Raw genomic sequence first — 10,000 nt, 5'->3', positions numbered from 1 at the left:
TTCAGACACATAACCCCTGAGACACCCTCAGAGAGTGAGATCACAACCAGGGTTCAGACACATAACCCACTGAGACACCCTCAGAGAGTGAGATCACAACCAGGGTTCAGACACATAACCCACTGAGACACCCTCAGAGAGTGAGATCACAACCAGGGTTCAGACACATAACCCACTGAGACACCCTCAGAGAGTGAGATCACAACCAGGGTTCAGACACATAACCCCCTGAGACACCCTCAGAGAGTGAGATCACAACCCCTGAGACACCCTCAGAGAGTGAGATCACAACCCCTGAGACACCCTCAGAGAGTGAGATCACAACCCCTGAGACACCCTCAGAGAGTGAGGTCACAACCAGGGATCAGACACATATCCCCCTGAGACACCCTCAGAGAGTGAGATCACAACCAGGGATCAGACACATATCCCCCTGAGACACCCTCAGAGAGTGAGATCACAACCAGGGATCAGACACATATCCAACTCCCCCTGAGACAGGGGTTGAATGACAGATTTTATCTCGTCGGCTCAGAATTCCATCCACCAACCTTTCGGTTACTGGCCCCAACACCTGTTTCATTCGCTGTTGGGTTCATGAGAAATAATAGCTGGTCTCAGAATAGTTCCTTGGTCGGCTGAAAGAGGAGAGATGCCACCCCAGGAAGTGGGCCCCTCCAACACTATAAACAGACAAATGAGCTACATGACACGATCCTATTCATAGACAGTGAAGTCAATCTGAGGACGCTTGAACGCTATCCTACCTGGGTTCAAATTGTATTTGTTTTCGTTCACATACTTCAGCGTGCCTGGTACAACAGAGGCTATGGAATATATAGTGGTCAAAAGGACTTCAGACAGGTTCAAGCAAACACTGCAAGAACTTGAGAAGAAAACTACTCTTGTTTGAGCCCAGGCCTAAACGACACTGCTTTCTACTCAAAACAACCCGACACCTTCTACTCAATACAACCCGACACCTTCTACTCAAAACAACCCGACACCTTCTACTCACAACCCGACACCTTCTACTCAATACAACCTGACACCTTCTACTCAATACAACCTGACACCTTCTACTGACACCTACTCAGATACAACCCGACACCTACAACCTGACACCTTCTACTCAATACAACCTGACACCTTCTATTCAATACAACCTGACACCTTCTACTCAATACAACCTGACACCTTCTACTCAATACAACCTGACACCTTCTACTCAATACAACCTGACACCTTCTACTCAATACAACCTGACACCTTCCCAATACAACCCCCCCACCAGTCTACCCCTCACCTACCCAGTCTACCCTCACTTACCCAGTCTACCCTCACCTACCCAGCCTACCCCTCCCCAGCCTACCCCTCCCCAGCCTACCCTTACCCAGCCTACCCTTACCCAGCCTACCCTTACCCAGCCTACCCTTACTCAGCCTACTTCTACCCAGCCAACCCTTACCCAGCCTACCCTTACCCAGCCTACCCCTACTCAGCCTACTTCTACCCAGCCAACCCTTACCCAGCCTACCCTTACCCAGCCTACCCTTACTCAGCCTACTTCTACCCAGCCTACCCTTACTCAGCCTACTTCTACCCAGCCTACCCTTACCCAGCCTACCCTTACTCAGCCTACTTCTACCCAGCCTACCCTTACTCAGGCTACTTCTACCCAGCCTACCCTTACTCAGCCTACTTCTACCCAGCCTACCCTTACCCAGCCTACCCTTACTCAGCCTACTTCTACCCAGCCTACCCTTACCCAGCCTACCATTACCCAGCCTACCCTTACTCAGCCTACTTCTACCCAACCTACCCTTACCCAGCCTACCCTTACTCAGCCTACTTCTACCCAGCCTACCCCTCTCTAGGGTCCCTCCTGATGACAGATCAAGAGGAGCTCAGGTTGTGCTTTGCTTCTCTGTTTAACGGCTGTTCCACAGGTTAATTACAGTGTTCTACAACCTGGTTTAAACCTGCAGAGTTCCAGGTGTTGGTCATCAGCAACACAGACAACACACACCATTAGGTTACATCTGTCTACAGAGCAAAGCACCAACAACAGAACCTTCAAAAGGCCTAGTGTTCCTGTAAAAGATTCCTGCTGGGAGAAGAGAGGGATGGGGAGAGAACTAGAGAGAGGGGGGAAAACAGACATCTTGAAGAAGAGAGGGATGGAGAGAGATGCGATTGTGAGCTGTCACTCTGGTCCAGTGTGTGTGTGTGTGTGTGTGTGTGTGTGTGTGTGTGTGTGTGTGTGTGTGTGTGTGTGTGTGTGTGTGTGTGTGTGTGTGTGTGCGTGCGTGTGTGTGTGTGCGTGCGTGCGTGCGTGCGCGTGCGTGCGTGCGTGTGTGTGTTTGAGTTGTGTGTGTGTGTGTGTGCATGTGTCATCGGAATGCACCAGAACACAAAAGAGCTTGGCCATCTGCCAACAACACGGTGACCGAACCTGAGTCAGGAGACTGACTGACACAAAGAACAAGGACATTCCTCCTCTCCTCTCCACAATGAGACAAGTGAAGGGCCAAGCACAGGGACCATTGTGTCGGGTGGGGAGGGAGAGAAGGGTCAGGATGGGTTAAAGGGGGAGAGAAGGGTCAGGATGGGTTAAAGGGGGAGAACGGTCAGGATGGGTTAAAGGGGGGCAGGATGGGTTAAAGTGGGGGGGTAGGATGGGTTAAAGGGGGGGGGGCAGGATGGGTTAAAGGGGGGGGGGCAGGATGGGTTAAAGGGGGGAGAACGGTCAGGATGGGTTAAAGGGGGAGAAGGGTCAGGATGGGTTAAAGGGGGGCAGGATGGGTTAAAGGGGGGCAGGATGGGTTAAAGGGGGGGGCAGGATGGGTTAAAGGGGGGGGCAGGATGGGTTAAAGGGGGTGCAGGATGGGTTAAAGGGGGGCAGGATGGGTTAAAGGGGGAGAACGGTCAGGATGGGTTAAAGGGGGGAAGGGTCAGGATGGGTTAAAGGGGGGGGGATGGGTTAAAGGGGGGGGCAGGATGGGTTAAAGGGGGGCAGGATGGGTTAAAGGGGAGGGCAGGATGGGTTAAAGGGGGGAGAACGGTCAGGATGGGTTAAAGGGGGAGAAGGGTCAGGATGAGTTAAAGGAGGGAGAGAAGGGTCAGGATGGGTTAAAGGGGGGAGAAGGGTCAGGATGGGTTAAAGGGGGGAGAAGGGTCAGGATGGGTTAAAGGAGGGAGAGAAGAGTCAGGATGGGTTAAAGGGGGAGAAGGGTCAGGATGGGTTAAAGGGGGAGGGGTCAGGATGGGTTAAAGGAGGAGAGAAGGGTCAGGATGGGTTAAAGGGGGGAGGGGGTCAGGATGGGTTAAAGGAGGAGAGAAGGGTCAGGATGGGTTAAAGGGGGAGAGAAGGGTCAGGATGGGTTAAAGGGAGAGAAGGGTCAGGATGGGTTAAAGGGAGAGAAGGGTCAGGATGGGGTAAAGGGGGAGAAGGGTCAGGATGGGTTAAAGGGGGAGAAGGGTCAGGATGGGTTAAAGGGGTGGGGGGTCAGGATGGGTTAAAGGAGGAGAGAAGGGTCAGGATGGGTTAAAGGGGGGAGAAGGGTCAGGATGGGGTAAAGGGGGAGAGAAGGGTCAGGATGGGTTAAAGGAGGAGAGAAGGGTCAGGATGGGGTAAAGGAGGAGAGAAGGGTCAGGATGGGGTAAAGGGGGAGAAGGGTCAGGATGGGGTAAAGGAGGAGAGAAGGGTCAGGATGGGGTAAAGGGGGAGAAGGGTCAGGATGGGGTAAAGGAGGAGAGAAGGGTCAGGATGGGGTAAAGGAGGAGAAGGGGTCAGGATGGGTTAAAGGAGGAGAGAAGGGTCAGGATGGGTTAAAGGAGAGAGAAGGGTCAGGATGGGTTAAAGGAGGAGAGAAGGGTCAGGATGGGTTAAAGGGAGAGAGGGGTCAGGATGGGTTAAAGGGAGAGAAGGGTCAGGATGGGTTAAAGGGGGAGAGGGGGTCAGGATGGGTTAAAGGAGGAGAGAAGGGTCAGGATGGGTTAAAGGGGAGAGAAGGGTCAGGATGGGTTAAAGGGAGAGAAGGGTCAGGATGGGTTAAAGGGAGAAAGGGTCAGGATGGGGTTAAAGGGGGAGAAGGGTCAGGATGGGTTAAAGGGGAGAAGGTTAAAGGGGTGGGGGTCAGGATGGGTTAAAGGAGGAGAGAAGGGTCAGGATGGGTTAAAGGGGGAGAAGGGTCAGGATGGGGTAAAGGGGGAGAGAAGGGTCAGGATGGGTTAAAGGAGGAGAGAAGGGTCAGGATGGGGTAAAGGAGGAGAGAAGGGTCAGGATGGGGTAAAGGGGGGAGAAGGGTCAGGATGGGGTAAAGGAGGGAGAGAAGGGTCAGGATGGGGTAAAGGGGGGAGAAGGGTCAGGATGGGGTAAAGGAGGAGAGAAGGGTCAGGATGGGGTAAAGGGGGAGAAGGGTCAGGATGGGTTAAAGGAGGAGAGAAGGGTCAGGATGGGTTAAAGGAGGAGAGAAGGGTCAGGATGGGTTAAAGGAGGAGAGAAGGGTCAGGATGGGTTAAAGGGAGAGAGAAGGGTCAGGATGGGTTAAAGGGAGAGAAGGGTCAGGATGGGTTAAAGGGGGGAGAAGAGTCAGGATGGGTTAAAGGGGGAGAGAGAAGGGTCAGGGTGGGTTAAAGGAAGGAGAGAAGGGTCAGGATGGGTTAAAGGGGGAGAGAAGGGTCAGGATGGGTTAAAGGGGGAGAGAAGGTCTCAGGATGGGTTAAAGGGGGGAGAAGAAGGTCAGGATGGGTTAAAGGGGAGAGAAGGGTCAGGATGGGTTAAAGGGGGGAGGAGAAGGGTCAGGATGGGTTAAAGGGAGAGAGAAGGGTCAGGATGGGTTAAAGGGAGAGAAGGGTCAGGATGGGTTAAAGGGAGAGAAGGGTCAGGATGGGTTAAAGGGGAGGAGAAGGGTCAGGATGGGTTAAAGGGGGAGAGAAGGGTCAGGATGGGTTAAAGGGGGGGAGAAGGGTCAGGATGGGTTAAAGGGGAGGAGAAGGGTCAGGATGGGTTAAAGGGAGAGAGAAGGGTCAGGATGGGTTAAAGGGAGAGAAGGGTCAGGATGGGTTAAAGGGAGAGAAGGGTCAGGATGGGTTAAAGGGGAGGAGAAGGGTCAGGATGGGTTAAAGGGGGAGAGAAGGGTCAGGATGGGTTAAAGGGGGGAGAAGGGTCAGGATGGGTTAAAGGGGGAGAAGGGTCAGGATGGGTTAAAGGGAGAGAAAGGGTCAGGATGGGTTAAAGGGAGAGAAGGGTCAGGATGGGTTAAAGGGAGAGAAGGGTCAGGATGGGTTAAAGGGGGGAGAAGGGTCAGGATGGGTTAAAGGGGGGAGAAGGGTCAGGATGGGTTAAAGGGGGGAGAAGGGTCAGGATGGGTTAAAGGGGGAGAGAAGGGTCAGGATGGGTTAAAGGGGGAGAGAAGGGTCAGGATGGGTTAAAGGGGGGAGAAGGGTCAGGATGGGTTAAAGGGGGAGAAGGGTCAGGATGGGTTAAAGGGAGAGAAGGGTCAGGATGGGTTAAAGGGGGGAGAAGGGTCAGGATGGGTTAAAGGGAGAGAAGGGTCAGGATGGGTTAAAGGGGGGAGAAGGGTCAGGATGGGTTAAAGGGGGGAGAAGGGTCAGGATGGGTTAAAGGGGGAGAAGGGTCAGGATGGGTTAAAGGGGGAGAAGGGTCAGGATGGGTTAAAGGGGGAGAAGGGTCAGGATGGGTTAAAGGGGGAGAAGGGTCAGGATGGGTTAAAGGGGGGAGAAGGGTCAGGATGGGTTAAAGGAGGAGAGAAGGGTCAGGATGGGTTAAAGGAGGAGAGAAGGGTCAGGATGGGTTAAAGGGAGAGAGAAGGGTCAGGATGGGTTAAAGGGAGAGAAGGGTCAGGATGGGTTAAAGGGGGGGAGGGGGTCAGGATGGGTTAAAGGAGGAGAGAAGGGTCAGGATGGGTTAAAGGGGGAGAGAAGGGTCAGGATGGGTTAAAGGGAGAGAAGGGTCAGGATGGGTTAAAGGGAGAGAAGGGTCAGGATGGGGTAAAGGGGGGAGAAGGGTCAGGATGGGTTAAAGGGGGAGAAGGGTCAGGATGGGTTAAAGGGGTGGGGGGTCAGGATGGGTTAAAGGAGGAGAGAAGGGTCAGGATGGGTTAAAGGGGGAGAAGGGTCAGGATGGGGTAAAGGGGGAGAGAAGGGTCAGGATGGGTTAAAGGAGGAGAGAAGGGTCAGGATGGGGTAAAGGAGGAGAGAAGGGTCAGGATGGGGTAAAGGGGGAGAAGGGTCAGGATGGGGTAAAGGAGGGAGAGAAGGGTCAGGATGGGGTAAAGGGGGAGAAGGGTCAGGATGGGGTAAAGGAGGAGAGAAGGGTCAGGATGGGGTAAAGGGGGGAGAAGGGTCAGGATGGGTTAAAGGAGGAGAGAAGGGTCAGGATGGGTTAAAGGAGGAGAGAAGGGTCAGGATGGGTTAAAGGAGGAGAGAAGGGTCAGGATGGGTTAAAGGGAGAGAGAAGGGTCAGGATGGGTTAAAGGGAGAGAAGGGTCAGGATGGGTTAAAGGGGGGAGAAGAGTCAGGATGGGTTAAAGGGGGAGAGAGAAGGGTCAGGGTGGGTTAAAGGAAGGAGAGAAGGGTCAGGATGGGTTAAAGGGGGAGAGAAGGGTCAGGATGGGTTAAAGGGGGAGAGAAGGTCTCAGGATGGGTTAAAGGGGGGGAGAGAAGGGTCAGGATGGGTTAAAGGGGGAGAGAAGGGTCAGGATGGGTTAAAGGGGAGGAGAAGGGTCAGGATGGGTTAAAGGGAGAGAGAAGGGTCAGGATGGGTTAAAGGGAGAGAAGGGTCAGGATGGGTTAAAGGGAGAGAAGGGTCAGGATGGGTTAAAGGGGAGGAGAAGGGTCAGGATGGGTTAAAGGGGGAGAGAAGGGTCAGGATGGGTTAAAGGGGGGAGAAGGGTCAGGATGGGTTAAAGGGGGAGAAGGGTCAGGATGGGTTAAAGGGAGAGAGAAGGGTCAGGATGGGTTAAAGGGAGAGAAGGGTCAGGATGGGTTAAAGGGAGAGAAGGGTCAGGATGGGTTAAAGGGGAGGAGAAGGGTCAGGATGGGTTAAAGGGGAGAGAAGGGTCAGGATGGGTTAAAGGGGGAGAAGGGTCAGGATGGGTTAAAGGGGGGAGAAGGGTCAGGATGGGTTAAAGGGAGAGAAGGGTCAGGATGGGTTAAAGGGAGAGAAGGGTCAGGATGGGTTAAAGGGAGAGAAGGGTCAGGATGGGTTAAAGGGGGAGAAGGGTCAGGATGGGTTAAAGGGGGAGAAGGGTCAGGATGGGTTAAAGGGGGGAGAAGGGTCAGGATGGGTTAAAGGGGGAGAGAAGGGTCAGGATGGGTTAAAGGGGGAGAGAAGGGTCAGGATGGGTTAAAGGGGGAGAAGGGTCAGGATGGGTTAAAGGGGGGAGAAGGGTCAGGATGGGTTAAAGGGAGAGAAGGGTCAGGATGGGTTAAAGGGGGGAGAAGGGTCAGGATGGGTTAAAGGGAGAGAAGGGTCAGGATGGGTTAAAGGGGGGAGAAGGGTCAGGATGGGTTAAAGGGGGAGAAGGGTCAGGATGGGTTAAAGGGGGAGAAGGGTCAGGATGGGTTAAAGGGGGGAGAAGGGTCAGGATGGGTTAAAGGGGGAGAAGGGTCAGGATGGGTTAAAGGGGGAGAAGGGTCAGGATGGGTTAAAGGGGGAGAAGGGTCAGGATGGGTTAAAGGGGGGAGAAGGGTCAGGATGGGTTAAAGGGGGAGAAGGGTCAGGATGGGTTAAAGGGGGGAGAAGGGTCAGGATGGGTTAAAGGGGGAGAAGGGTCAGGATGGGTTAAAGGGGGGAGAAGGGTCAGGATGGGTTAAAGGGGGGAGAAGGGTCAGGATGGGTTAAAGGGGGGCAGGATGGGTTAAAGGGGGGAGAAGGGTCAGGATGGGTTAAAGGGGGGCAGGATGGGTTAAAGGGGGAGAAGGGTCAGGATGGGTTAAAGGGGGGGCAGGATGGGTTAAAGGGGGAGAAGGGTCAGGATGGGTTAAAGGGGGGGGGCAGGATGGGTTAAAGGGGGGAGAAGGGTCAGGATGGGTTAAAGGGGGGGGCAGGATGGGTTAAAGGGGGAGAAGGGTCAGGATGGGTTAAAGGGGGGCAGGATGGGTTAAAGGGGGGGAGAAGGGTCAGGATGGGTTAAAGGGGGGAGAAGGGTCAGGATGGGTTAAAGGGGGAGAAGGGTCAGGATGGGTTAAAGGGGGAGAAGGGGCAGGATGGGTTAAAGGGGGGAGAAGGGTCAGGATGGGTTAAAGGGGGGAGAAGGGTCAGGATGGGTTAAAGGGGAGGAGAAGGGTCAGGATGGGTTAAAGGGGGAGAAGGGTCAGGATGGGTTAAAGGGGGAGAGAAGGGTCAGGATGGGTTAAAGGGGGGAGAAGGGTCAGGATGGGTTAAAGGGGAGAGAAGGGTCAGGATGGGTTAAAGGGGGAGAAGGGTCAGGATGGGTTAAAGGGGAGAAGAAGGGTCAGGATGGGTTAAAGGGGGAGAAGGGTCAGGATGGGTTAAAGGGGGGAGAAGGGTCAGGATGGGTTAAAGGGGGGAGAAGGGTCAGGATGGGTTAAAGGGGGAGAGAAGGGTCAGGATGGGTTAAAGGGGGAGAAGGGTCAGGATGGGTTAAAGGGGGGAGAAGGGTCAGGATGGGTTAAAGGGGGGAGAAGGGTCAGGATGGGTTAAAGGGGGGAAAGGGTCAGGATGGGTTAAAGGGGGAGAAGGGTCAGGATGGGTTAAAGGGGGAGAAGGGTCAGGATGGGTTAAAGGGAGAGAAGGGTCAGGATGGGTTAAAGGGAGAGAAGGGTCAGGATGGGTTAAAGGGGGAGAGAAGGGTCAGGATGGGTTAAAGGGGGGAGAAGGGTCAGGATGGGTTAAAGGGGGAGAGAAGGGTCAGGATGGGTTAAAGGGGGAGAGAAGGGTCAGGATGGGTTAAAGGGGGAGAGAAGGGTCAGGATGGGTTAAAGGGGGAGAGAAGGGTCAGGATGGGGTAAAGGGGAGAGAAGGGTCAGGATGGGTTAAAGGGGGGAGAAGGGTCAGGATGGGTTAAAGGGGGGAGAAGGGTCAGGATGGGTTAAAGGGAGAGAAGGGTCAGGATGGGGTAAAGGGGGGAGAAGGGTCAGGATGGGTTAAAGGGAGAGAAGGGTCAGGATGGGTTAAAGGGGGGAGAAGGGTCAGGATGGGTTAAAGGGGGGAGAAGGGTCAGGATGGGTTAAAGGGGGGAGAAGGGTCAGGATGGGTTAAAGGGGGGAGAAGGGTCAGGATGGGTTAAAGGGGGGAGAAGGGTCAGGATGGGTTAAAGGGGGGAGAAGGGTCAGGATGGGTTAAAGGGGGAGAAGGGTCAGGATGGGTTAAAGGGGGGAGAAGGGTCAGGATGGGTTAAAGGGGGAGAGAAGGGTCAGGATGGGTTAAAGGGGGAGAGAAGGGTCAGGATGGGTTAAAGGGGAGGAGAAGGGTCAGGATGGGTTAAAGGGGGAGGAGGTCAGGATGGGTTAAAGGGGGAGGAGGTCAGGATGGGTTAAAGGGGGGAGGAGGTCAGGATGGGTTAAAGGGGGAGGAGGTCAGGATGGGTTAAAGGGGGGAGGAGGTCAGGATGGGTTAAAGGGGGAGGAGGTCAGGATGGGTTAAAGGGGGAGGAGGTCAGGATGGGTTAAAGGGGGAGGAGGTCAGGATGGGTTAAAGGGGGAGGAGGTCAGGATGGGTTAAAGGGAGAGAGAAGGGTCAGGATGGGTTAAAGGGGAGGAGGTCAGGATGGGTTAAAGGGGGAGGAGGTCAGGATGGGTTAAAGGGGAGAGAAGGGTCAGGATGGGTTAAAGGGGGAGGAGGTCAGGATGGGTTAAAGGGGGAGGAGGTCAGGATGGGTTAAAGGGGGAGGAGGTCAGGATGGGTTAAAGGGGGAGGAGGTCAGGATGGGTTAAAGGAGGGGAGAAGGGTCAGGATGGGTTAAAGGGGGGAGGAGGGTCAGGATGGGTTAAAGGAGGGAGAAGGGTCAGG

This window comes from Oncorhynchus gorbuscha, linkage group LG05 (assembly GCF_021184085.1).
Source record: "Oncorhynchus gorbuscha isolate QuinsamMale2020 ecotype Even-year linkage group LG05, OgorEven_v1.0, whole genome shotgun sequence".
NCBI classification, from domain to species: Eukaryota; Metazoa; Chordata; class Actinopteri; order Salmoniformes; family Salmonidae; genus Oncorhynchus; species Oncorhynchus gorbuscha.
The sequence above is the reverse complement of the archived record's forward strand: the minus strand, read 5'-3'. Positions refer to the sequence as shown.